The sequence below is a fragment of the Micropterus dolomieu genome, linkage group LG14 (genome assembly GCF_021292245.1).
Source record: "Micropterus dolomieu isolate WLL.071019.BEF.003 ecotype Adirondacks linkage group LG14, ASM2129224v1, whole genome shotgun sequence".
Taxonomy (NCBI): Eukaryota; Metazoa; Chordata; class Actinopteri; order Centrarchiformes; family Centrarchidae; genus Micropterus; species Micropterus dolomieu.
The window spans coordinates 27,309,604-27,310,752 of record NC_060163.1 but is presented as its reverse complement, the minus strand read 5'-3'; positions in this window follow the sequence as shown (position 1 = coordinate 27,310,752).

Sequence of the window (1,149 nt, the reverse complement as noted above, 5' to 3'; positions counted from 1 at the left end):
ATGAACTGCCGTGTCGAGCTGTCAGTCTCCGGCTGTCTGTCTTTCTCAGGTGCGAGCGTGGGCAGCTTCCTGTACGCCACGCTGCAGCACGAGCTCGCAGAGCTGTTTGGCCTGGATGGCAGTCTGCTGGTCATCGGAGCGCTGGCGCTCAACGGGGTGGTGTATGCCGGCCCCATGCGACCTTTGGCCCCGCCCAGAAGACAGTGAATCAGTTTTTCAGCATCACATCAGGCCGAGACGCGTCAAGCTTTGGTCGTGTGCATTTATTGATGCTGCTGATGTGAGTTTGAGACTTGAATCCAAAATGACTCAAACTCCTCTCTTCAGATTTGATCATTGTCATGATGTGATGAAGAAAGAGTGAGAGCTCTGGTCTTCAGATATACATCACACTTTGGGGCAAATAAAACTCATCATTTAACTTTACCAACATGTTTTTGGCAGTCGAGTAGGTTGTAAGTGAGGTCAAAGCCTGAGGGCTCCACTGAGCTCGTCCTGGACGTCCCCGGCTTTTATTTGTTCCAGAGAGGACGGCGAGTTTGCAGCCTGGGCGCCGAGGCTCTGAATCAGTGAACTCTTTTTATTCTCCCATTAAAACCAACACATTCTCATCTCAATGCATCATAACTAACAAAGCGTAAGGATTTTACGCTAAAGGTACCCTTCAGCGTCCGTATGAAACGCCCCCGTTTGCTACGTTGCAGCAACACAAGGGAGGCTAACCCTACCTGTTAGCACATCAGCTGGTTAACATGCTTAAATTCAGTGACTTAGGTTTAGGCACTAACATTTCTGATGGTTGTGGTAAGGGTACGGGCTTCAGGGGGCTGTCAACACCTTTATCATGAACGTAGCTAACACTAGCTAGCTAGCACTTCCGGTCTGTACGGGACGCCCCAGAGCGTCTCACACAGTCAAATAACTACACTTTGTCACTCTTTCTCAAATCGTCGGTATATGACGCCCTGAGATGAGAACTGGCTCAAAACATATTTCTATCGAAGAGCCTTCCCTGATTTACATTATTTTATTTGAAGTATAATTTAAATGTTGCCTTCATGTTTTAACTGGTGGAAATAGTTTTAAATCAATACTTTTATGACTTGAAATGTTGATTTGGAAAGTGCTCTGTTAAAAAAAGATTTTATT